The sequence below is a fragment of the Macaca thibetana genome, chromosome 3 (assembly GCF_024542745.1).
Source record: "Macaca thibetana thibetana isolate TM-01 chromosome 3, ASM2454274v1, whole genome shotgun sequence".
Taxonomy (NCBI): Eukaryota; Metazoa; Chordata; class Mammalia; order Primates; family Cercopithecidae; genus Macaca; species Macaca thibetana.
This window is the reverse complement of record NC_065580.1, coordinates 172161926-172189678: the sequence shown is the minus strand read 5'-3', so window position 1 is coordinate 172189678 and position 27753 is coordinate 172161926. Positions and strand designations below refer to the sequence as shown.

The 27753-nt window shown below is 36.3% G+C and overlaps 1 long non-coding RNA gene across 2 annotated transcripts in view; it reads left to right on the top strand.

Moving 5' to 3' along the window:
* Window positions 1–27753, top strand: part of LOC126950763 (uncharacterized) — a 268517-nt gene that overhangs the window by 60050 nt on the left and 180714 nt on the right. The window contains exon 3 of one of the 2 annotated variants that reach the window (XR_007724278.1): window positions 952–1034. This is a non-coding gene — a long non-coding RNA (uncharacterized LOC126950763). Of the gene's footprint in view, window positions 1–951; window positions 3820–27753 lie in introns of those variants that run through there. The other variant, XR_007724277.1, reaches the window with a different exon arrangement.

The following is a 27753-nucleotide window of genomic DNA, read 5'->3' as shown; positions in this document are numbered from 1 at the left end:
ACTCCATAATTTGTTTTTAGAATAATTCCTAAATAACGATTATTTACACATTCTACAGGAAATTATTCTTCTGTCTGCACATTGGTGGTTTCTAACTCTAGTTGGGGAGAAGGATTTTACTGACTGATAATCAGCAAAATATAAAGTAATGAGAATACACCACCAAAACTTGAGAATACCAAGTGCTCTTTAAAACATACTGATACATAAATTCTCAAAATTTCCCCGTATTATTTTTCTGAGATTGTTTCACAGGCAGAATTCTTAAGTTTCTAAGTACTGTGATTTCAGCATTTGGCATCAGAAGAAAACAGCAGGCCTGAGAAGCTTCTACTTACAATATTGAAAAAGAAAAGTGAAGAACAGATTTTAGAAGCAGAATATGGGGAATGTAAAGCCCCTTTTCCACTGCATCATATACAGACTATCTTAAATTTATTATTAATATATTAACAGATAAAGGCTTTTAAAATTATTTTTAGATTTCATGTTCTATCTAAATTCATAGTGGGCTTTGCTGCTTTAGGATCCATGTGATAATATTTGTCATACACTGTTTCATAGCTGCAAATTACGTAATATTTTCTAAGCACCCACTAAAGACAAACTTTCTACCATTCTCAGTGCCATTAAAGCACCTTGTACCTACATCTATACCTTAAAGTTTTTAAATGCCACCAGCCCATGAAAATGCAGCCCAGTTTTAGTCTGGCATGATTTGTAGACTTCTTTTTGGCTGCTGGGCTTGACAATTATGGATAAAATCCAATTTGTCAAAATACACATGATAAATTCTTACTAAGATAACACTTTTGTAGGGTAAAAAGAAACTAATTTATGCAATTGTATAAAATGATATTTTTAAAGCATATCACCCAGTGACCTTATCATTAGCCTTATTATTGCCAGCTTGTTCTAAAATGTTAACTAAGACTTTGGTCTCTCTGGCAGAGCAAGAAACTCCATGTGGTAGATAGAATCATCGTGGTTCTTCATGGCCTGGCTAGATGTGTGGATCTTTCCCAAAAGGAAAGGTAGGAGATAATTAATGGCTGGTTGCCATAATCTATAATAGATGAATTACACAAATTGTCTAGAAATCCTAAATAAACCCAGGTTTTACACATTTTATAAGAAGATAAAACTTTACAGATATATCAAGTTTTATATGTAATGTTTAATACATTATACACTGTAAAAATTTAACTTTTAATACAGCTTAGGTTTTGTTTCTAATCCCAGTGCTTATAGACTGGATGGTTTCATCCCACCAAAATTCGTATGTTGAAATTCTAACCTCCAGTGTGATGGTATTAGGAGGTGCAGCCCTTGGTAAGTAATGAGGTCATGAGGGTGGAGCCCTCATAAATGGGATTCGTGCCCTTATAAAATAGATCTCAGAGAGCTACCTCCTCCCACCATGTGAGGACATAGCAAGAAGACATTTATCTATAAACCAGGAGGGCAGCCTTGACTTGACCTAGAATCTACTGGTGCCTTGCTCTCAAATTTTCCAGGTTCCAGAACTTTAAGAAATAAATGTATGCTGTTGATGAGCTCCCCAGTTTATAGCATTTTGTTATAGCAGCCCAAATGGATGAAGGCACCCTGTTTTTCAAGAACACAGTAAAATCTTGCTATAGCATGATAATAGAGAGAGAGAGACTTCTAAAGGGAAAGCATTTTGAAATGACTAGTGCAAAGTAGGTCATTACCATTTTTTGCAACATAGAGCTAGTTAATACTAATTTTTAAGCTGGCTTTCAACTCCAGCTATCCAAGTGCCACACATGTTGTTCCAGGAGCTGTCATCTGCCCTAGGGATTTTCCTCTTATTATAATTTAGCAGTATAAGTAAAGCAGACATTTATTTAGGTTGGTGCAAAAGTAATTGCGGTTTTGTCATTGAAAGTAATGGCAAAAGTAATAGAAACGTAATTTTTCTGTGTCTGTTAACAGAGAAAGAATTAACTAAATGTATCTTTGTGCTTCTTTAGACAATAATGCAATACAGTAATGAGGCAATGCCTATTGCTTTAGGTGGAGGCAATCTTTCTTATTCTTTAATAATTCTGAGCAGAAATTTCAGCTCAACCGATACAGCAAATAGCATTTCCCAAGACATTTATTTGCTTTCTGGCACAACTGTTGGTGATAATCATTCAGCTGGTTTTCTTCCATAGAGGAGATAATATTAGCAATGCTGCCCAGTCCCTGAATTGTTTCAAGTAAGGAAACTTTTATAATGAGGAAATCAGTTCTATGTTGTGAATTACAAATAAGGTTAAATGAGACCCATACTTAGTTTATGGGGTGGCAGAGTGGAGAGAAAGAAAAAAAATTATTAGCTGTTGACAAACAGGCAGGAGGGCTGTCCTACTGAAGACTATGTTAACCACACAGCATAGGATAAAACTCATTTAGAGCAGGTGTGAATGGTGGGGGAACAAGTCTGGGTTTGATTTTGACATAGGGTTGATTTTTCAGGAATAAGTTAAATTAGGAGATCTACTACCAGCAACCCCCAGGGTCTTCTTGTCAACCATCATTACCAGAGCAATATCCAAGTGAGGAGTGGGTTTTGGGTCATATATCCAGGGAGAAAAAGATAAATTAATATTATAAAGCTGTTTAGTGGGTGCAGCTGACATTTTCCAGTATTTGGTGACATAGATCTAAGAAGGTTAAATTTACGCCTATAAATATAATGGCAAAATGGGCTTTGGCATAGGCTTGGTCTAGTGTACAGCCTGAAAATAAGGGAAATCAATGAATAAAACCCCCTATGGTAGCAAATACAGCTCCTATTGATAGGACATAGTGAAAGTGGGCTACAACATAGTATGTGTCGTGTAATACAATGTCTAATGATGAGTTTGCCAATACAATGCCGGTTAAGCCCCCCATGGTAAAGAGAAAAATAAAGCCTAAGGCTCAAAGTATTGCAGGGGATCACTTGGTATTGCTTCCGTGAAGTGTGGCGAGTCAGCTGAAGACCTTAACACCGGTAGGAATTGCAATAATTTTAGTGGCAGAAGTGAAGTAGGCTCATGTATCTACGTCTATACCCACTGTAAACATGTGACGAGCTCATACAATAAAGCCTAAGAACCCAATTGATATCATAGCTCAGACTATACCTATGTACCCAAATGGTTCTTTTTTCCCTGAGTAATATGTTACAGTATGAGAGATTATTCCAAACCCAGGTAGAATGAGGATATAAACTTCAGGGTGACCAAAGAATCAGAATAGGTGTTGATATAATATGAGATCTCCTCCGGCTGGATCAAAGAAAGTCGTGTTGAGGTTACAGTCTGTTAGTAGTATGGTGATGCTGGGAGCTAAGACTGGTATAGAGAGGAGTAGCAGGACTGCTGTGATTAGGACTGATCAGAAAAATAGGGGAGTTTGATACTGAGATATGGCAGGGGGTTTTATGTTGATAATAGTGGTGATGAAATTGATAGCTCCTAAAATAGAGGAGATGCCTGCTAGATGAAGTGAGAAGATAGATCTACAGAGGCCCCCAGGTGGGAGAAATTTCCTGCCAAGGGGGGATAAACTGTTCAACCTGTCCCAGCACCGGCCTCTACTATGGCGGATGCGAGGAGTAGTAGGAAGGAGGGGGGAAGAAGTCAGAAGCTTATGTTATTTCAGCGGGGAAATGCCATATCAGGAGCACTGATTATTAGGGGTACTAACCAATTTCCGAAGCCTCCAATTATAATGGGTATTACTATAAAGAAAATTATAATGAATGTGTGAGCTGTAACAATAACATTGCAAATATTAGCTAATTATTAGACCAGAAACTATGAAAAGGCTTTTCTAGTGAAGCTCCGGTGATGTTTCAGCTGGAGATCCTTGTGGTGAACCCCATCACCAGGCATTTATCTTGGCAAGGTTTGTCCAAGTCACCCTATGAAAGGAATTCTGTTGACTCACTCTGAGTGTTTGAAAACCATATAACATGAACCACATAATGGGAGTACTTCCCAAATATGTTTATATCACTATACACAGAAAATGTGACATTTATAGGCCACACTAGGGTTAACAGACAAGCCTGTCAAGGTTAAGGTGGGTGGTGGTGGTCGGGTGTGCTATAAGGTCTTGAACCTGGCCATCCTGACATGGCTCCTCTACCTACTTGAGATATCTCATCCATCAGATAATATCTCAGGACTCTAATTAACACTGCATATGTACTGCAAAGAATCCAAAGCTCTTCTTTTTCTGCAGCAACCATATTTTTTAAGGGCTATAAGCAGAACATTTTATAATGTAAACCTGGTTCAAATCATAGTACTTGAACATGTTATTTTGGAGTTTCCGAAAGATTCAACATTTCAGATGCTTTAGGAAACAATAGTGCTAATGAATTCAAGGTAGATGATAACTTTCTCTACCATAAGACTTGTAAAGTGTGTCCACACTTTACATTAAGAAATATTAAAGTCATTAAGTCATTAAGAAGTATTCATACCTCAGGCCGAAATATTTTAGAAGAATCCTGCTGATGATCGCTGTATCAGTCTTGGCACATGGGTCTGTTTTACCCGTTGCCAATATCATAAATGCTCTTAAATTTTTTCACGTGAACAAATGGAACCTGAATATATTTACATGTGGATTCCCAAGGGCGAAGTGAAAGAAAGTGAGCCATTTTATTAGTCTTGAGTGTCTCTCCCCAATCCCCTACCCTGTTGTTGTGGCTAACAATAAAGCATCTCCAGTATTACTAATGAGACATGCTGGAGAAATTTGGGGACATATCATTCATGTTCAAATCATCCTGGTATTACCCCTTTACAGTTTATGCCAGGACAAGGGTTATACAATAGAAACAGAATGAATACTCTAGTATTTTGAGCTACTATTGGGGAGCAACAAACATGACCTGAGGAGGGAGAAAAAAGACATCATGACTGTCTTCAAAGTTGCTTTCTCTTTCCTTTTTCTTTCCTTTTATTTGCTTTTAATTTAATTAGCGAAGGCCAGGATCTGAAAGAGCTGCCAAGAGAGACTGCTCTATTGATAAAGTAGAGAGAGAAAGCAATTTAGGAATGAGAAATAACCACAGCCTTGGCTGTGTTCTTGTGCAGAAAACCATCTTTTTTTTTTTTTTTTTTTTTTTTTTTTTTTTTTAGCAGCCTGAGTAGAAAGAAACATAAGTACCATTAACAATTTAGCTTCTTCAGGAGTAAGAAACCTTCATTATTTTAATAATTTTTCTCAGCCAAGAAGCACCCAAAGGCATTATGAAAGGGGTGATAACTGATGCTTTTTAATCTGTAAGTGAACATTCTGCAGGAGAGCTGCCAGTTCTGGCACCTGGGTAGAACGCAGAGACAAGGAGGAAATTTCACCACCTCACAGAGCACAAAGGGCAGAATGGAGACCAATTTTATTTCCTCTCTGACCTACCAGTTTGTTTCCTTTTTTATCTACCATATATAGGTTTCATTTACTACCTTTTAAATACATTGACTTAGTTTATATCTATGTAGTCATACGGGATTATTGACTTAGTTTATGTCTATGTAGTCATACAGAATTATGTTTAAATGACATTATTCATAGATCTAAAACAGTTCATGGTAACAAGCATATCAAAAGGCAAGCATATCATGCAGCGTGATGACTAGACCTAATAATATGTTGCATACTTGAAATTTTCTGGGAGAGATTTCAAGTGTTCTCACCACACAAAATGGTTACTAGGTAAAGTGATGGATATGTTAGCTTGTTTGTGGTACTCATTTCACTATGTATATGTGTGTCAGAACACCACATTATATATTTTAAATATATACAATTTTTATTTGTCAATCACACCTTAGTAAAGCTGCAGGCAGGGACGGTGTGGGCAGGGGATACAAGCATATCAAAAGTTTGTAACATGTTCATCTAGGCTACTGTTTTCAGTGTCGTAAAAAATTGCAAAATAATATAGACACATAGCTAATTTAGTGGGTATTGTACTTTGTCTTTGAAACTATTGTTTTCTCAGAAGGCTTTTTATACAGCTATTATTAATACTTTACCTCAGATGTTAATAAATAGCTTATTGTGCCTGCTCAGATTTCTTAAATGTATTATTAATAATTACCTAATAATAATAACTGATGCTTTTTAATATGTAAGTGAACAACATAAATATTTAATATTTGTGTATCACTTAATATTTCATTATTGATAATATATTATTAAATATAAATGATATTCAATTGTTATTTACAAATTAATTTATTATATTTTATATATATCTCATTCAATGTTGGTAACACATTTCTGAAAACAGACGTTCTGCTTGAGAATGTAAACATTACTTTAAAAGGGAAATAATTACAATTTATTTACAACGCTTATCAGTTTCTCAAAATGTAACAAATATACAGAAAAAAATGCTTCAATATCAGTAACGAACAATCATGCCAAGGTGTAAAAAGCCTAAAGCACCACTTCTGCTTTCTGATCACCGAAAATTAACATAGTTGTTACCTACCAGATGTAGCAACACAGCAATATATGCTCAAAACCAGTAGCACTTGCAATGTACTACCACTTTGCTGACTTTTAGGGAGCTTTTCAAACCATTTACACATGATTCTGATATTCATCCAGTTGTATTGTAAGTAAAACAATGTCCCTAAGGGGGAACATTGACTTTTCCCCTTGGGGACATTATGTTCTGAGATATTAGTATCATTTTCCTTTATGGTCATTAATTGAAACTTGTTAAGAGTTAGATGTATACCATTCAGTTTGTATCTTAAAAACTGAGGGGCATTGTGGCCAGGCACAGTGGCTCACGCCTGTAATCCTAGCACTTTGGGAGGCCGAGGCTGGTGGATTGCCCGAGCTCAGGAGTTCGAGACCAGCCTGGGCAACATGGTGAAACCCCGTCTCTACTAAAATCGGTGTGCACCTGTAGTCCCAGCTACTCGGGGGGCTGAGGCAGGAGAATTGCTTGAACCCGGGAGGCGGAGGTTGCAGTGAGGCGGGATGGTGCCACTGTACTCCAGCCTGGTGGCAGAGGGAGACTCCGTCTCAAAAACAAAAACAAACAAAAATGTAAAAAAAAGAAAACAAAACAAAACTGAGGGGCATTCTTGCAGATAAAGACTTCTCCATGAAAATATAACCATTTGAAACAAGCTTGTTTGTTTATTTTATTGCCTCTATCTTTCTACTCCTAAAGTACACCCACAGATACAATTTTAGTCACTCACAAATGTCCGCAGTTGACTCTTTTCCTGTCATTCTTTCTAATTCTCAGGTAGGTTCTCTACACAAGGTGTCAAAAATGATTCATAGCTTTCTTAGGTTTACATGGTTTATGCCAATCACCAGATCATAAGAGCAGAGAGCTTCTCTCTTCCCGAATGCACATTCAATCCTGAAAAAGAACTCTGATTGACTCCACTTGAGCCATCCATGCGTCTCTGAATGAATTAACATGTGGAAGGTTATAGGGTACTCGAATTGGACAACTTGGACATGAGAATCTATTCCTGTACAAATGGGGAGTCAGGAGATGACAAGGAGGATTTCTAGAAAAGAAAAAATTCTGGATAGACTCAAATGGAAATAACAGATTTTCATCAAATTCCATGTTCAGGGCAGTTTATCCATCCCAATCACCCTGAAAGAGATATTAGGAAGTCAGCACTGAATTCTCATCTTTCTTTCCTCCTTCCCAGATCAATACAAAAAAGAGTTACATTCATCTAAATGTCTTTCTCATATGGCTTGAATCATTGGAATGTTATATGTTACAGGAGATTACAGTTCCTACAATAAAGCAGTGCAGGGAAAAATTAAATATATATGCATGTTTTCCCAAGATTTCTAGTTATATTCATGTAAGTTTGGGTCGTCTCAATTCAGGGTGGGTGATTGTGTCATGCTTTGACCACAGTAAGAAATTCAGCAGTAGATTTTCTTTAATACCTTTGCCATTGTGCCTTCAAGCACGTGGGAGGAGATATGCATTAGAGAAAAAAGAAAGCTATTTCTGTTGTCAAAAGTAAATCTCTTATTATTATAATTTGCTTGTGCTTTGAATTGTGGCAAGAAAACAAATAGCACAAAAAATAGTAATACCTCGTAGCATAGAAAATATTTCCTTTTTAAAAATTAGTATACTTATACTGTGATGAAATTGTTTTCCATCTCTATATGGAACCACATATATAAAGTAAGGCAATCAAATATTAAGTAAAACTTTTTCATTAATATTTTATTAGGAGGTGCATGAAGCAAGGTTAAGAAGATGGGAGATGAAGAATGATGAATGGTGACATGCTAAATTCTGTTAAAAATGAGAAACAAGGCCGGGTGTGGTGGCTCACACCTGTAATCCCAGCACTTTGGGAGGCCGAGCCGGGGAGATCACCTGAGGTCAGGAGATGGAGACCATCCTGGCCAACATGATGAAACCCCATCTCTACTAAAAATACAAAAAAATTAGCTGGGCATGGTGGCATGTGCCTGTAATCCCAACTACTCGGGAGGCTGAGGCGGGAGAATCACTTGAACCAGGGAGGTGGAGGTTGCAGTGAGCCAAGATCGCGTCATAGCACTTGCTTGGTGACAAAGTGAGACTCCATCTCAAAAAAAAAGAGAAATAAAATAACCTTTTAGGTCAGATACGATAGGTGGTCACATGAAAATTACCTTCATAAGAAAAAGGAAATTAAAGAGGAACTCAAATTTTTAGTGTCTGGGAAGTAACCTGAGGTCAAAAGAGAATAGTGAGAAGTCAAATACAGGTTATGGAACAATGCAATTTCAGAAGGGGCTTGATTCATAGTGTCTATATCATAGGGGTCTAATTATTCAATGTAGGGGACTAATCTACAAAACTTCATATAAAGCAATAATTCCCAACGCAGAGTTAGTGGCTGTTTATTGATGTCTCTGTTGAGATTCTGAACTTTCATCACAATTTGTCCTATTCTGCAGCTTTTTTGGTAACCAGGCTTCTTTGTCTTATCTCTTATTTTGTAATTTGACTTAATTTTCCTACAGATCCGATCAGCATTTAACTTAGCAGTTTTCCCTTGGTTTTCAACTTCAATAAGATTCATCTTTTAAAAAGTAATTTCTTTCAGTCTGGAACATTAGCATGGGATAAATAAAAAAACAAAATGTTTTATGTCCTCAAAATCATTACATTTGGTAATTTTAATGATGTTAAATATGTATTATCATATGTTTGAAGGGTTTGAATTCATGTAAATTGGCAGGTGGACCACAATTATGTAGTTAAATTCTATTTAAAATAAAAGGGTCATATATGCTACCTCATCCACTTGTATCAGTTCCCCACTGTGCTCTCCTTTGTGAATGATTTCACCAAGCAAAGGTGATCTGAAGCAATAAAGCAACCCTACACTCATCCTACATACTCCAGTGTATGTTTGAGCAGCACTGGATTCAAAGGAAGAGGCCATCAGTCACTAAGCATGAAGAATAGATATCAGGGCCATTGCCATAGCTTTATCAAAGATCCAGTCTACTCCAGGCCTTTTTAAATGTTTGTTACATTACATTAATACACATTTATGGGGGTACATGTGAAATTTTGTTACATGCAGAGAGTACATAATGATCAATTGGGGATATTTAGGGTACTCATTGATTTATCATTTGTGTTGAGTACACTTCAGGTCCTATATTCTGGGTAATGTTAAAGTACAATATATTGTGGTTAACTATAGTCACCCTGCTTTTCTATCAGATTAGAACTTATTCCTTCTATCTAACTGTATGTTTGTACCTACTAATCCCCTAGTTTTTTTGATGGCTGTATTCTCACAAGGACTATTCCTAAAGGAGGACCTAATTGCTAAGATTTATACAATGGGGGTTTCTTTTGGAAATCTGTCTTTAAAAGAGGAGATGCTTGTGGGAAGGAAGGGGTAGTTGGAGATTGTAGTAGTTAATTTTGTGTGTCCACTTGGCTAGGCTATAGCACCCTTGATTCAATCAAACATGAATCTGGGTGTTGCTATGAAGATATTTGTGTGTAGCATCTACAGTCAGTTGACTTTAAGTAAAGGAGATTATCCTCCGTACTGTGTGAGTGGGTCTTATCTAATCAATTGAAGCTCTCAAGAACAAACTGATTTTCCATGAGGAAGAAGAAATTCCAGCCTTAAAGCCTGTCTGAGAGTTTCCAGCCTGCCAGCCTATCCTGCAGATTTCAGACATGCCTATCCAGATCCCATGATCATGCAAGCCAAGATCAAGTCCTTGAAATACATCTTTTTACATACCTGCCCTCCCCCACCCCCCACACACAGAGGATATACAGGATATACATATATACCTTCTGCTGGCTTAGTGTTGGTCTGGTGGATACAGAAATCATATTAATTATTCATTTTATTCCTGTTACATCACACTGACCTCAGCCTGACAACATACCAGATTTCTCCCTTGCTCTAAGTTTTGGAGGGGTAGATGAAGTTCCTGATATATCACATATGTCCTGATATACTTGGTAGACTTTAAGTATTTATATTTAACAAAATGAAACCATGATCATTTTGAAGCAAAATATATCTGAAGTTGGAATGAGAAACTTACGATTTCTTTATGAATATGAGATAATTTACTTGGGCATCATCCTTAGAGTAGCTTAATTTTTAAGGATATTTTTTCTTCTCTATACTAAATCAACAGTGGAAAAATCCCTAAATTCTGGAGGTGTTTTTATCTTACCAGTCTATCTAAGACACATTCAATCATAGTCGCTATTGAATTTGGCATTTCAATTCTTCACTGTCACTTCTCATTAATTATTGGTTCTAATACTGTCTTTCATGACTTCTTCCTTGTCATTTTACTTCAGGAACTCATTATTTCTAATTGCTATTTTATGCCACTCTTTGGTTCATCAGTTTTTAATGTTCCACTTAATTGACTCCATTGTTTAAATGATGTGAGGAAAAATGGGGTTAAATTTATCATTTATCTGATGCATTCTGGTATGAGAGAGCTTAATTTGGTTGTTCCATTTTCTAGATAGAAAAAGTAAGGAAATATTTTCTGCATTCTATTCAGATTGTTATTGCTGAAGCCATCTTATGCTATGACCTTTTAAAATAGTTCCAAAGGCTTTAGAAAAAAATTATAGGTACACTGACATTTGCTTATTGTGAAATTTTATATCATGTTCCTTTTTATGTTGTAATTTGTAGTATTCCACATGACAGATTTTTTTGTTAATTGTACATCAGGTCTCACACCCTTATAATTTAGCCAAGAATTTAAAAAGACAAGTAAATAATTGGTTTTAACAGGCCAGAATATGTCAGGGATATATCTGTGGATTTAAAGTTAAAGAAAAATTACTAGAAAAAAAATAGATAAAGAAGTATTTAATGTTTATAGCATTCAGTGCAATTTTTTACATAAAAACAGAGTTTGTAAAATGTAAGCAGGGATATTTTATTGTTAAGGTTAACTTAATGAAAATAAAATATGCATTTTATAAGAAAGAATCTAAATCATAATAAATCTAAAAATTCATTGATTTAAATACCATAATATTCTCAATTTATGAAACCCTCCTTCGAACAGATGGAATTTAAATATATGACTTGGCCATCTATCTTTGACTCCAAATGTATTTATATGAGTCCTACATGTTAAATTTATTCCTGGAAATTATCATGACCAATAGAAGACTTTTATATATGTGTCACAATAAGCATGAAATAATGTGATCTCTTTCTCCTTTATTACGTATCCTTGCAGCCACCAGACTGCAGTATGTGACTTAATCCCACAGAGATATTTTACACTGAAAGTTTGTCTTAAATTATCTTGCAAATCTTTTTGTATTCTACACAAAATGGTTATTCTAATTCTCAGAGTACAACCACAAGCTAGGTAGGTGTAGATCGTGGCACATGGGAAAAATATGGTGAGTGTAACTGGAATCACACTAGAAAAAAGGAAATTTGTCATCACAAGTATCTTAAGAATGAAAAATTTGAGGCAGTATTTTATTTGCAATGAATTTATGTTAGTGAACTGATACATAAACTTTTATACAACATATAATTGATTAAAATCATACATACTTGGAAATTAAGCTCATGGGAAAGTTTTTGAAAAAACAAATTTTATGAGAATTTTTGACATTGGTAAAATATATTTATAACAAAAGTTAATATTTATGGGGCTCTTTCAGAATTTTCAGTCTAAATGTGATAGGAACACAAATTCCAATACATATCCAAGAATCATAGAGAGCATGGTGAAAATATCAACATTCTACTGTAAAGACACATGTATATGTATGTTTATTGCGGCACTGTTCACAATAGCAAAGACTTCGAACCAACTCAAATGCCCATCAATGATAGACTGGATAAAGAAAATATGGCACATACACGCCATGGAATACTATGCAACCGTATACAAGAGTTGTGAATGCATGTTCTCACTCATAGGTGGGAACTGAACAATGAGAACACTTGGTCATCTACCTTAGGTATTTCTCCTAATGCTATCTCTCTCCCAGCCCCCCAGCCCCCGACGGGCCCCAGTGCGTGATACAGCCCCCCTCTGTCCATGTGTTCTCATTGTTCAGCTCCCACTTATGAGTGAGAACATGTGATGTTTGGTTTTCTGTTCTTGTGTTAGTTTGCTGAGAATGATGGATTCCAGCTTCATCCGTGTTTCTTTATAGTTGAATAATTTATAATCCTTTGGGTATATGCCCAGTAATGGGATTTCCGGGTCAAATGGTATTTCTGGTTCTGGATCCGTGAGGAATCACCACACTGTCTTCCACAATGGTAGAACTAATTTATACTCCCATCAACAGTGTAAAAGCATTCCTGTTTCTCCACATGCTTTCCAGCATCTGTTGTTTCCAGCATCTCATTTCCTGAGTTTTTTATGATTGCCATTCTAACTGGCGTGAGATGGTATCTCATTGTGGTTTAGATTTGCATTTCTCTAGTGACCTGTGGTGATGAGCTTTTATTCATATGTTTGTTAGCTGCACAAATGTCTTGTTTTGAGAAATGTCTGTTCTTATCCTTTGCCCACTGTTTTATGGGTTGTTTTTTTCTTGTAAGTTTGTTTAAGTTCTTTGTAGATTCTGGATATTAGCCCTTTGTCAGATGAATAGATTGCAAAAATGTTCTCCCATTCAGTAGGTTGCCTGCTCACTGTGATGATAGTTTCTTTTGCTGTGCAGAAGCTCTTCAGTTTAATTAGATCCTATTTGTCAATTTTGGCTTTTGTTGCAGTTGCTTTTGGAGTTTTAGTCATAAAGTCTTTGCCCATGCCTATGTCCTAAATGGTATTGCCTATGTTTTCTTCTAGGGTTTTTATGGTTTTAGGTCTTATGTTTAAGTCTTTAATCCATCTTGAGTTAATTTTTGTGTAAGGTGTAAGGAAGGGATCCAGTTTCAGCTTTCTGCATGTGGCCAGCCCAACACCATTTATTAAATAGGGAATTCTTTCGCCATTGCTTGTTTTTGTCATGTTTGTCAAAGATCAGAAGGTTGTAGATATGTGGCGTTATTTCTGAGGCCTCTGTTCTGTTCCTTTGGTCTATATATCTGTTTTGGTACCAGGACCATGCTGTTTTGGTTACGGTAGCCTTGTAGTTTGAAGTCAGGTAGCACGCTGCCTCTAGCTTTATTCTTTTTGCTTAGGATTTTCTTGGCTATGTGGGCTCTTTTTTGATTCCATATGAAATTTAAAGTAATTTTTCCAATTCTGTGAAGTAAGTCAATGGTAGCTTGATGGGGTTGGCATTGAATCTATAAATTACTATGGGCAGTATGGCCATTTTCACAACATTGATTCTTCCTATCCATGAGCATGGAATGTTTTTCCATTTGTTTGTGTCCTCTCTTATGAGCAGTAGTTTGTAATTCTCCTTGAAGAGATCCTTCACATCTCTTGTAAGTTGTATTCCTAGGTATTTTATTCTCTTTGTAGAAATTGTGAATGGGAGTTCACTCATGATTTGGCTCTCTGTTATTGGTGTACGGGAATGCTTGTGATTTTTGCACATTGATTTCGTATCCTGAGACTTTGCTGAAGTTGCTTATCAGCTTAAGGAGATTTTTGGCTGAAACTATGGGGTTTTCTAAATGTGCAATCATGTCATCTGCAAACAGACAATTTGACGACTTCTTTTTCTAATTGAATACAGTTATTTCTTTCTCTTGCCTGATTGCCATGGCCAGAACTTCCACTACTATGTTGCATAGGAGTGGTGAGAGAGGGCATCCTTGTTTTGTGCCAGTTTTCAAAAGGAATGCTTCCAGTTTTTGCCCCTTCAGTATGATATTGTCTCTGGGTTTGTCATAAATAGCTCTTATTATTTTGAGATATGTTCCATCAATACCTGGTTTGTTGAGAGATTTTTAGCATGAAGAGCTGTTGAATTTTGTCAAAGGCCTTTTGTGCATCTATTGAGATAATCATGTGTTTCTTGTTATTGGTTCTGTTTAAGTGATGGATTACATTTATTGATTTGTGTATGTTGAATCAGCCTTGCATCCCAGGGATGGAACTGACTTGGTCGTGGTGGATAAGCTTTTTGATGTGCTGCTGGATTCAGTTTGCCAGTATTTTATTGAGGTTTTTCACATAAGTGTTCACCAGGGATATTGGCCTGAAATTTTCTTTTTTTGTTCTATCTCTGCCAGGTTTTGGTATCAGGATGATGCTGGCCTCTTAAAATGAGTTAGGGAGGATTCCCTCCTTTTCTGTTGTTTGGAACAGTTTCAGAAGGAATGGGTACCAGCTCTTCTTTGTACATCTGGTGGAATTCGGCTGTGAATCCGTCTGGTCCTGGACTTTTTTTCATTGGTAGGTTATTAATTACTGCCTCAATTTCAGAGCCTGTTATTGGTCTATTCAGGGATTCAACTTCTTCTTGATTTAGTCTTGGAAGGGTGTATGTGTCCAGGAATTTATCCATTTCTTCTGCATTTTCTAGTTTATTTGCATAGAGGTGTTTATAGTATTCTCTGATGGTAGTTTGTATTTCTGTATGATCACTGGTGATATCCCCTTCATCATTTTTTATTGCATCTATTTTATTCTTCTCTATTTTCTTCTTTACCATTCTGGTTAGTCGTCTGTCTATTTTGTTGATCTTTTCAAAAAACCAGCTCCTGTATTCATTGATATTTTTGAAGGTTATTTTGTGCCTCTGTCTCCTTCAGTTCTGCTCTGATCTTAGCTATTTCTTGCCTTTTGCTAGCTTTTGAATTTGTTTACTCTTGCTCCTCTAGTTTTTAATTGTGATGTTAAGGTGTTGAGTTTAGATCATAGGCAGATCATGTCTGTTTAGACATAGGCATGGGCAAAGACTTTATGACTAAAACACACTGCTTTAAATGTGTCCCAGAAGTTCTGGTATGTTGTGTCTTTGTTCTCATTGATTTCAAAGAACATCTTTATGTCTGCCTTCATTGCATTATTTACCCAGTAGTCATTCAGGAGCAGGTTGTTCAGTTTCCATGTAGTTGTGTGGTTTTGAGTGAGGTTCTTAATACTGAGTTCTAATTTGATTGCACTGTGGTCTGAGAAACTGTTTTTTATGATTTCCATTCTTTTGCTTTTGCTGAGGAGTGTTTTACTTCCAATTATGTGGTCAATTTTAGGATAAGTGTGACGTGGTGCTGAGAAGAATGTATATTCTGTTGATTTAGGCTGGATAGTTCTGTAGGTGTCTTATTAGGTCCGCTTTGTCCAGAGCTGACTTCAAGTCTTGGATAGCTTTGTTAATTTCTGTCTTGTTGATCTGTCTAATATTGACCGTGGGGTGTTAAAATATCCCACTATTATTATTTGGGAGTCTAAGTCTCTTTGTCAGTCTCTAAGAACTTGCTTTATGAATCTAGGTGCTCCTGTATTGGGTGCATATATATTTAGGATAGTTAGCTCTTCTTGTAGCATTGATCCCTTTATTATTATGTAGTGTCCTTCTTTGTCTCTTTTGATCTTTGTGGTTTAAAGTCTGTTTTATCACAGGCTAGGATTGCAACTCCTGCTTTTTTTTTTTTTTTTTTTTTTTTTTTTTTTTTTCCATTTACTGGATGTTGAATATTGGTCCCCCACTCTCTTCTGGCTTGCAGGGTTTCTGCAGAGAGATCTGCTGTTAATCTGATGGGCTTCCCTTTGTGGGTAACCCAACATTTCTCTCTGTCTGCCCTTAACATTTTTTCCTTCATTTCAACCTTGGTGCATCTGATGATTATGTGTCTTGGGGTTGCTCCTCTAGAGGAGTATCTTTGTGGTGTTCTCTGTATTTCCTGAATTTGAATGTTGGCCTGTCTTGCTAGGTTGGGGAAGTTCTCCTGGATCATATCTTGAAGAGTGTTTTTGAGCTTGGTTCCATTCTCCCCATCACTTTCACATACACCAATCAAACGTAGATTTGGTCTTTTCACATAATCCCGTATTTTTTGGAGGCTTTGTTTATTTCTTTTCACTCTTTTTTCTCTAAACTTATCTTCTCACTTTATTTTATTGAGTTAATCTTCAATATCTGATATCCTTTCTTCTGCTTGATCGATTCAGCTATTGAAACTAGTGTATGCTTCGCGAAGTTCTTGTGCTGTGTTTTCAACTCCATCAGGTCGTTTATGTTTTTCTCTAAACTGGTTATTCCAGTTAGCAATTCATCTAAGCTTTTTATCAAGGTTCTTAACTTCCTTGCATTGAGTTAGAACATGTTCCTTTAGCTCAGAGGAGTTTGTTATTACCCACCTTCTGAAACCTACTTTTGTCAATTCATCAAACTCATTCTCCATCCAGTTTTGTTCCCTTGCTGGCAAGGAATTGTGATCCTTTCGAGGAGAAGAGGCGTTCTGGGTTTTGGAATTTTTCAGTCTTTCTCTGCTGGTTTCTCCCCATCTTCGTGAATTTATCTACCTTTGGTCTTTGATGTTGGTGACCTTGGATTGGGTTTCTGTATCTGGATGTCCTTTTTGTTGATCTTGATGCTATTCCTTTCTGTTTGTTAGTTTTCATTCTAACAGTCAGGCCCCTCTGCTGCAGGTCTGCTAGAGTTTGCTCGAGGTCCACTCCAGACCCTGTTTGCCTGGGTATCACCATGCAGAACAGCAAAGTTTGCTGCCTGCTCCTTCTGCTATATGTTTTGCAAGTACCCTTTTAAAGGCATATTATTCCTCTTAATGAATCCAGAAAAGAAAGACCATTTAATACACATGACAATACCATAAAATACATATTGCATCATCCTGTCAGGATGGCTATTCTCTAAAAATAACCATACTCACAGGATCTCTTATATGCACATATAAGAGATAACAAGTGTTGGGGAGAGTTTGCAGAAAAGAACATTTGTATGCTCTTTATGGGAATGTGGATTGATGCAGCTATTGTGGAAAACAGCATGAATATTCCTAAAGAAATTAAAAACAGAACTACCGTATGACCCAGCAGTCCCTTTTTGGGTATATATCCAAATTAAATGATATCATTATGTAGAAAAGATACCTTCATTCCAATGTTTATTGAATCATTATTCACAATTTTTAAGATATTGGAATCAATCTCAGTGTCCATGAATAGATGAATAGACAAATAAAAGTAGTATATGTACAAAATGAGTACTATTTGACTTTAAAAGAGGTGACATCATGAATGAACTTTCAGAACGTTATGTTAAGTAAAATAAGCCAGGCACAGAAAGACAAATACTACATCATAGATCCATTTATATGTAGAATCTAAATAAAATGAACTTTCAGAAAGAGAACACAACATAGCATTTACCAGAGACAAGCAGCATAGATGAAGGGACTGTGGAGATATTGGTCAAAAGAGACCAAATTTGAGTTAGATGGCAGGAGTAAGTGCAAGAGATCTATTGTACACCATGCCGACTACAGTTAATAACAATGAATTGTATACTTAAAAATCACTGAGAGAAGCATGTTCTCACCACAAAAAATTTGTAAGTATGTGAGGTAATGCATATGTTAAATTGCTTGATTTAACCATTCTTCAGTGTATACGTATATTGAAACACAATGCTGTACACCATAAATATTTACATTATTTACTAGGCATTTTAAAAATTAATTTTAAAAACTGAGAGCAGATTTGGAAAGTTAAAAACAGAAACACGTCTGCATTTATTTGGAAAGGAAATAAGTAAATTGTTAAGTATCACTCAACTAAGAAAAAAGAGAAAGCCTTTCAAAGAGCAAAAGTTTTAATTTTTTAATCTCTTTTTCTGTGCTCTCTGGTTTTAATCAAATATTTTAAATGATTCCATTTTCTATCCTTATAGTGTTTAAAATTATGCTTTATTTTTTGAATATTTTAGTGTTTGTTCTAGAGTTTGCAATATACTGTAAATGTATAACTAATCTATGTATACTTTCAAATAACATTATTATTTTACAGTTAATGCACACAACTTATAGCAGAGCATTACCATTTCCTCTCCCTTATAACATTGATGTCATTCATTTTATGTATACACATTTTATAATCAATATATGATTGTTATTTTGGCTTTGAATGCAAATTTATCTATTGGATCAATTTAAATTTTAATTTATTTTACCTGTATTTGTTCCTTCTGGGACACTATTCTTTTGTGTGTGTGTAGATCTGATTTTGTGATCTAGATTACTTTTTTCTCACTGAATAATTTAACTTTTTAAAATAGTATGGATCTTCTGTTTGCAATAAATCTCTTTGGTTTTAGGTTGTCAGGGGAAATATTTCTTCATTTTTGAATAGTAATTTTGCTAGATATAGTATTCTAGTTTAGTAAATTTTTTCCTTCATCACTTTAAAATGTTGCCCCAATTTTTCTTGCTGCCATGGTCTTTTAAGAGAAGGCTGATATATATATATATATATATATATGTGTGTGTGTGTGTGTGTGTGTGTGTGTATGTATATATTTATGGTGGTGAATACATTATTTCAGAATGTTTGTTATTGGAAGGCTGATATATATATACACACACATATGATATATGTCACATATATAATATATATCAGCGTTCAAGATACATATGTATAAATTATATATATAACTGGTCCTTATTTCTCTGATATATATGAGAAATATATATATTTATGTATTATATATAACAAAGTATAGGTTTAGATTTTTTTTTTGTTTTATTTTTGGTATTCTGCTTAGTGTTCACTGAGATTCTTGCTGTATGGTTTGGTGTCTGTCGTTACTTTTAGAAGGTTCTCAGCCATTATTACTTCAAATATTCTTCTTCCCTTGTCTGTCTTCTCATTCTCATTCTAGTATTCCTGTTACATACATGCTGAACATTTTGAGACAGTCTGTAGATCTTGAAATTTCTATTGTGATATATATATATCACATATATCAGCCATTTATATATATAAATATATATATTTTTTAACTTTTCTATTTCTCTATAGTAAGGTGTTTTGTTCTCTAGTTGCTACTTTCGAGATTTTGTCTTTGTCCTTAGTTTTCAATAATCTGAATTTGCTATAACAAAGTACAATTTTGGATTTATTTTTTGTTTTATTTTTGGTATTTATCCTGCTTAGTGTTCACTGAGATTCTTGCTCTATGGTTTGGTGTCTATTGTTACTTTTAGAAGGTTCTCAGCCATTATTACTTCAAATATTCTTCCCTTGTCTGTCTTCTCATTCTCATTCTAGTATTCCTGTTACATATATGCTGAACATTTTGAGACAGTCTGTGGATCTTGAAATTTCTATTGTGTAGCTTTTTAAAATTAATTTTCTTGTAATTTCTGTTCAAAAAGTTTCTATGGATAGGTCTTCAGCTTCTTCACTGATTCTTTCCTCAGCCACGCCGAGCTGGCTGATGAGCTCATCAAAGCATTTCTGCATTTCTGTTAGCATTTTTTATTCCTAGAATCTCTTTTTAATTCTTTATTAAATTTTCTTTATCTTTATTTACCTGTTATTGCATGTTGTCTACTTTTTTCATTAGAGACTTTTACATATTAATCACAGTTATTTTAAATTCTGTCTGATAATTTTAAAATCTGTATCATATATGAGTCTTGTTATGTTTGCTTTATATCTTCAGACATTTTTTTCCTGTCTTTTGGCAAGACTTAAACTTTTTTGTTTAAAGCCAACATGATGTATTGGGCAAAAGGAACAGAGGTAAGCAGTCCTTTATTTTGAGGTGTTACATCAATCTGACTAGGATTTGGGCTAATTTTAAATTCTCTTGTAGCTATACATTTCAGTCTTTTATTTACTCTAATATCCTTGCTCTTATCATTCATTCAATCTTTGAGTTTCCCTAAAAACTCCTTCTTAAATAGAATGTGAGCCTGACAGCTCTTTCAGCTGTAATCTATTTTTATTATACAGGAACCCTGTTGATATGATGGGAAGGTGGAAGAGAGGGGAAGCATGTGATAATCTTATTATCAAATCGTGATAATAATGTTATATTCCCATCCTGATATTGACAACATGTGTCCTCTCTCTTTTTGTTTTGGTCAGTCTAGCTAGAGGTTTATCAATTGATACTTTCAAATAACTAGTTTTTTTTCTTTTTCTATTGTTTTTCTGTTTTTTACTTCACTGATTTTCATGCTGATCTTTACAATTTCTTTTATATTCCTACTTCATGTTTAATTTGTGCTTCTTTTTCAGTTCTTTAATAAGAAGCTAAAGACTATGATTTATGAACTTTCATCTTTCCTAGTATGGATATATGTTACAAATTTCCAATTAAACACTGTTTTTGCCACATCTCACAGAATTTTACATATCTGTCTTTTAATTTTTTTCAATTTTTATTATAAGTTCCATGGTACATGTGGAGGATGTGCAGGTTTGTTACATAAGTAAACATGTGCCAGTATTGTTTGCTGCACAATCAACCCATCACCTAGGTATTAAGCCCAACATTAATAAGCTATTCTTTCTGATGCTCTCCCTCCTCCCAGGCCCCCACCCCGACAGGTCCCAGTGTGTATTGTTCCTCCTCATGTGTTCTCATCATACAACTCCCACTTGTAAGGGAGAATATGTGGTGTTTGGTCTTATGTTTCTGCGTTTTCAGTTTACTGAGGATAATGGTTTCCAACTCCATCCATGTCCCTGCAAAGGACATGATTTCATTCTTTTTATGGCTGCATAGTATTCCAGAGTGTATATATACCACATTTTCTTTATGTAACCTATCATTGAAAGGCATTTAGATAGATTCCATGTCTTTGCTATTGTGAATAGTGCTACAATGAATATACACGTGCATTAATCTTTATAATAGAATGATTTATATTCCTTTGGGTATGTATGCAGTAATGGTATAGCTGGGATAGAAATGGTATTTCTGCCTCTAGATCTTTGAGGAATCACCACATTGTTTTCCACAATAGACTAATTTACACTCCCACCAACAGTGTAAAAATGTTGCTTTCTTTGCAACGTCGCCAGAATCTGTTGTATTTTGTGTGCCTTTATTTAAATCGAATTTGAAATACTTCCTAATTTTTTTGACACATGGATTATTGTGTTATTTTATGTACAAATATCTGCGTATCTCCTAGAGAATTTTTAATGAATTTCTAATTTAAATCTATTGTGGTTGTATTGTAGTACATACATGGTATGATTTCAATGCTTATAGATACCTTGAGAGTTATTTTATGGCCTGCTCACTTGATTTGATTCCCTTTTCTCTCTGAGTTTCATGTAAGACAGTTTTTCTTGCTATAAATCTTTGAACCTCTCTTTTCAGGTCCACAAATCTTTCATTTTGCAGTGTATTATTTGCTGTAATACCATCGAGGATATTTTTCACTTACCCAGTTGCTTTTATCACTACAAGTTCTGAGTCTTTTTAATGGCATCTGTGTGTCTTTGAACATATGAGAGATAGTTGTATTTGTTTCCATATACTTGTCTGTTAATTCTAAAACCTCTGTCCATTCTGCATTCATTTTGATTGATTGATTCGTCTCTATTATCAGTCATATTTCCCTGCTTTTTTATATGTTTGATAATTTTTATTAGATTTCAGATACTGTGAATTTTATCTGGGTAACTGATATTTTTATATTTTATAAATATATTCTTCTAGGAAGTGGTCAAGTATCAGGGGAGTCATTTGATCCTTTTTGTCTTTTTGGAAGAATTTTAGGCAGAATTGGCACAGTGCTCAGTGTAGGGCTTATTATTATCCACTATTGAAGCAAGACCATTCTGTGACCTCTACCCAATGCCACATGATTCATGAGGTTTTCTGGGATGCTTGGTGGAAACATCACTATTCCCAGCCCTCTCACCATTAATCCTTTAGGTGATTTTTCTCCCTAGCCTCGGATTGTTTTCTCACACTTGAGTACTAATCAGTATTCTGCTGAGCACTTGAGGGGGGAACTCTACAGGCTCCCAAATTTCTCTTTAAATTTTTTCAGTTCTATAATCACCAGTACTGAACCCTACAAATTTTAGGTTTTCTATTCCACTCTGACTGTCAGTTCTGTTTCCTCAATTTGGGGAGAATTCTGGTCTCCACCTGGGCTAACCTTTTCTTCACCATGGCCTCAGAACTGTGATAAAGCAGTAATCATGGACAACCATAAGGCTCCCCTCATTTGCTTCCCATTTCTTAAGAATCACTATTCTTTGTTGCTAAATTTTTAGTGCCTTAAAAATTGTTTTATATTATTTTAGTTTTTTGTTGTTATTTTAGTCAGGAGGGTAAATCAAATCCTCTTTTCTTCATCCTGACTGAAAGCAAAGTCTCTGATACACTATTTTCAAATACATTAAATTTTGAAATAATTTTGTATACTTTATCAAAACATTTAATCACTTTGAGATTATTACAATGTAATATATATGCCCTAAGAACTGTGGGGAGACTTCAAGTAATTTAATGTAGACAATTAATTTTGTTACCTGAAAATTCTGAAACCAAACATTTAAGAGAGAAGCAAGAAGAAAGCTCAATACAGCACCAAGTAGAATATAATAAGTTTTGTTTTGTTCTTCACTTCAGCTTTTTGGATATAGGTGCTCTAACATAAAGCGTTTTGTCTTTCTATTCCAATTTTAGTATAATGCTTAATGCCTGAGGAAAAAACTGGATGGATTACAAGCAAAATAGAACCTTAGCTTGGAGAAGGAAATCTTGATAAACACTTTTATTATTTTTATTTTTCGGAGACAAACATCTTAACTCTTCTGTAAAAATTGGTTAGTGGTACTTAACTGATGAAGAGGGCTCTCAAAATAGAGGAAAACAGTTATCCTATCACTGTGAACATTTTTCTTTCATACAGTACAATGTAACTTTTTTCACTCCTTTTAAAAATTGAAATAAAATACAAAGTCATTACCATTAGTTAGAACCACGGGAAATAGCCTCCCAGTCAGACAGATGGCTCAACAAGCTTCTTAATGATGGTATTTTCCATTCCGGATTTCTCTACATGGAGACCAAAAAGGAAAACAAAACAAAAACCCCAGGATATCTGATTCAAAATTGGAATGGGAAATTTCAATAAAGCATAAGAAACATTGGCATTTCAGAATGCACTTTGGAATCATTTATTGCCTGCCCGTTTCTGTGTTATTTCAGGTCTTCATTACTTTTCATATGAATTCTGTACTAGCCTTCTAGGTATTCCCAATTCCCAACATTCATGGCTCCAAATTGTTTTTCAAACTTCTGGTAGCTTAAGTTTCTCATGGCCCAATTTCCACAACTTTCAAGTCCCTGTGTACAAGCATCCAAGGTGGTTTGATTTAATTGTCACAGCTAATCAAAATGTAATGCCTGTTTTTAAGAAACTGGTCTTCAACTTTCAGCTAAACTTGTTTGTTCCTTGTCTCCAAAATAAGCCACTAGTCTACTCATGTCAGACTTAATCTGACAACCCTATTAATTACCCCACTGATATGGCTTGGGTCTGTGCCTGTACAAATTGCAGTTCCAATTGTAATACCCAGTGTTGGAGGAGGGTCCTCTTGGGAGGTGGTTGTATGTGAGGGCAGATTTCCCACTTGGGGCCCTTCTCATGATAAAGTGAGTGTTATCATGAGATCTGGTTGTGTCAAAGGTGAGCATCACCTCCCCTCTGTCTCTTGCTTCTGCTCTGGCATGTAAGATGTCCCTGCTTCCCCTTCACCTTCTGCCATGATTGTAAGTTTTCTGAGGCCTCCCCCGAAGTCAAGCAGATGCCAGTGTCATGCATCTTGTCCAGACTGCCAAACTGTGATCCAATTAAACCTCTTTTCTTTATAAATTACCTGGTCTCAGGTATTTCTTTATAGCAATGCGAGAACAATTCAGTACAAAAAAAAAATGGTATCAGGAGTGGAGTATTTCTGTAAAGATACCTGAAAACGTGGAAGTATCTTTGAAACTGGATAACAGGTAGAGGTTGGAAGAGTATGGAGGGCTCAGAAGAAGACAGGAAGAAGAGGGAAAATTTGGAACTTCCTAGAGACTTGTTAAATTGTTGTGACCAAAATGCTGATAGTGATACCAACAATGAAGTCCAGACTGAGGAGGTCTCAGATGGAACTGAGGAACTTACTGGGAACTGGAGCAAAGGACACATTTGTTACACCTTGGCAAAGACCTTGGTTGGATTGTTCCCTTGCCCTAGGGACCTGTCGAATTTTGAACTTGAGAGTGATGATTTAGGGTAACTGGCAGAAGAAATTTCTAACCATCGAAGTTAGAAGTTAGAACCGTCTGACTGTCAGGTCTGTTTCCTCAATTCAGGGAGAATTCTGGTCTCCACCTGGGCTAACCTTTTCTTCACCATGGCCTCAGAACTGTTATAAAGCAGTAACCCTGGACAACCATAAGGCTCCCCTCATTTGCTTCCCATTTGTGACCTGGCTGTGTCTAACAACTTATGCTAACATGCATGAGCAAAAAAAAAATGACCTGAAACTGGAACTTATGTTTAAAAAAGAAGCAAAGCATACAAATTTGGAAAATTTGCAGCCCAATAGAAAAGAAAAGTCTATTTTCAGTGGAAGAGTTCAAGCTGGCTTCAGAAATTTGAATAAGTAAAAAGGAGCCAAATGCTAATATCCAAGACAACAGGTAAAAGGCCTTGAAGACATTTTAGAGACATGCATGGCAGCCCCTCCCATCACAGGCCTGAAGGTTTAGAACGAAAGAATGGTTTGGGGTGCCAGGTCCAGTGTCCCACTTCCCTGAGCAGCATAACGATATCACTCCCTGTGTGCCCATTGCTCTAGTCCCAGCTGTGGCTCCAAGGGACCCAGGCACAGCTTGGACCACTGCAAACCATAAATCTTGATGGCTTCCATGTGGTGTTAAGCCTGCAGGTGAACAAAATGCAAGAGTTGAGGCTTGGGAGCCTCTGCCTTAATTTCAGATGATATATGGAAAAGCCTGGATGTCCAGACAGAAGCCTGCTGCATGGGCAGAGCCCTCATGGGAGAACCTCTATGAGGGCACTGTGGAGGGGAAATGTGGGGTTGGATCCCCCAAATAGAGTCTCCACTGGAGCACTGCCTGGTGGAGCAGTGAGAAGAGAGCCATCATCCTCCAGACTCCAGAATTGTAGATCCACTGGCAGTTTGCACCCTGCACCTGGGAGAGCCACATTCAACACAAGTCCATGACAGTAACCATAAGGGCTGAACCCTGAAAAGCCACAAAGCTGGAGATTCCCAAGGCCTTGGAAGCTCACCTCTGGCCCCAGTATGTCCCGGATGGATACATGGAGTCAGTGGAGATTATTTTGCAGCTTTAAGGATGAATAACTGCCCTGCTGGGTTTCAGACTTGCATGGGGCCCGTATCCCTTTTGTTTTGGCCAATTTCTTCCTTTTGGAACAAGAGTGTTTGCCTAATGCCTATAGCCCCATTATATCTTGGGAGTAACTAACTTGTGCTTTTAATTTTACAGGCTCATAGGCGATCTGGGCTAGTTTTGTCTTAGATGAGACTTTGGACTTTGGTCTTTTGAGTTAGTTCTAGAATGAGTTAAGATTTTAGGGGACTGTTGGGAGGTGATGACTGCATATTGCAATGTTAGACATGAGATTTGGGAGGGACCATGGATGGAATGATATGGTTTGGATCTGTGTCCCTGCTCAAATCTCAGTCAAATTATAATCACCAGTGTCAGAGGTGGGGCCTGGTGGTAGGTGGTTTGATCATGGGGGAATACTTCCCCCTTGGTCCTGTTCTCATGATAGTGAGTGAGTTGTGACATCTGGTTGTTTAAAGTGTGTAGTACCTCCCCGCCTCTCTCTTGCTCCTGCTCTGGTTATATAAGACATGCCTGCTTCCTCTTCACCTTCTGACATGATTGTAAGTTTCCTGAGGCCTCCCCAGAAGCCAAGCAGATGTTAGCATCATGCATCCTGTACAGCCTGTGGAGCCATGAGCCAATCAAAACTCTTTTCTTTATAAATTACCTAGTCTCAGGTGTTTGTTTATAGCAGTGCAAGAATGACCCAATACAGCCACTAATAGATTTGCTCATTCTGTATTCTAGCCATGCATGCCCTACTGCTTCTACAAAATCTGAGCCACCTCTCACATCCCTCCTTCTGTAGTATTCACTTACCAAACACAAACCAGTGAATCTCTCTCTCTTCTAAACAGGCATTCATTTTTTCCTGTTGTTACTTAATCATCATCCATATTATTCCTTACAATAACTGTCCATCACATTTTTCAGCCTATAGAGTATAGCGCACATTTCCCAAACTCCCACACTCCCATTCCCACTCCATTTCAGCAGTTAAATAGGATTCAATTTCTCACATTCTACTTTAGGGAAAAATAGAAGGCATACCCCTTATTTTACTGTAATTAAACATATCCAGGATCCTTTGCTACCCTTCTCCCCTCCTATTATAATAACAGAATTATTCTTCCTGTTACCTAAAGCTAATTACTCCACCTGTGATTTGTTCTCATCCGTGCCTATCTTCTAAGCTATCAATGATCTCTTTTCCCTTTTGATATTTACCTTCTCAAGTGAGTTCCTCTCATTGCCTTAAAATAAAATTTCTCCCATCCTGCTACATTTCTGCCTCTCACAGTCCCTTCTTTCTCTGTCTACCCTTCTGATCTTCAGACCAGCATATTCAATAAGCTTTTTCCACTCATGTATTTAGTTAACCCCAAGTCATTTGAAGCTCAATATGCCCAAAATAAAATTTACAGTTTCATACATTCCATCCCACTAAAAAATATAAAATAAAATAAACAAAACCTCACAGCTTTTCTATTTCCTGCGTTTTCTGTCTCAGTGACTATCACTGTCAGCAAGCAGACACTTAGACGTCATAATTCATTTTGTCTTCTCCCTTTCATTCCATGTAGAGTCCACCAAAAGATCTGGTCAGTTGTGTATCCTAAATACCAATGACATTCACCTCCTTCTTTCCATCTCCACTTCTACCATCTCAGAACAGCTGTCTTCATTCATGACTCTAACATTTTAATCTGCATTTTCTGTCTACAGCATTCAGCCAAGAACCAGCTAAAGTGTCCAGTGACATCTCTATCACTAAACCAAGGGACATTTTTGTCTTTATCTTGCTTGACGTCTCAGCAGAATTCAGAACTGTTCATGGTCCTGTCCTTCTGGAAGCACTCTCGATCCTTGTCTTCCATGAAAACTTCTGAATTTTTGCCTATTTTAGCCACTCTTTCTCAGTTCTCTTTTTTGACTTTTCAATTTTAGCTGGACCATTAAAACTGAAGTTTCAT